Source organism: Branchiostoma belcheri, unplaced genomic scaffold (assembly GCF_001625305.1).
Source record: "Branchiostoma belcheri isolate BF01 breed outbred unplaced genomic scaffold, Haploidv18h27 scaffold294, whole genome shotgun sequence".
In the NCBI taxonomy this organism is placed as follows: Eukaryota; Metazoa; Chordata; class Leptocardii; order Amphioxiformes; family Branchiostomatidae; genus Branchiostoma; species Branchiostoma belcheri.
This window is the reverse complement of record NW_017803903.1, coordinates 57371-57611: the sequence shown is the minus strand read 5'-3', so window position 1 is coordinate 57611 and position 241 is coordinate 57371. Positions and strand designations below refer to the sequence as shown.

Below are 241 nucleotides of genomic sequence, written 5' to 3'. Positions count from 1 at the left end.
ATAGATTTTCAAGATTGCAGAAGAAAAATTTATACAATCTGCAATTTTGCAGCAGAAAAAATTGGCACTTGGGGCGCTCTTGGCCGCAAGGACAGACAACACTTAAGCTCCTGTTCTGGAACAACAGGAGCTTTTCACTAATTTGCATCAACCTTGTCTTGACTTGTTTATCTTTTGTTTCCTTTTGGACTTCCAAAAATTTGTCTTCACTAATTTGCATATCAATCAATAGTTCATGCTT

At 36.5% G+C, this 241-nt stretch overlaps 1 protein-coding gene across 1 annotated transcript in view; it reads right to left on the bottom strand.

Annotated features, from left to right (window-relative positions):
• LOC109473213 overlaps window positions 1-241 on the bottom strand; it is a 54806-nt gene that overhangs the window by 12392 nt on the left and 42173 nt on the right. The window lies entirely within an intron of this gene.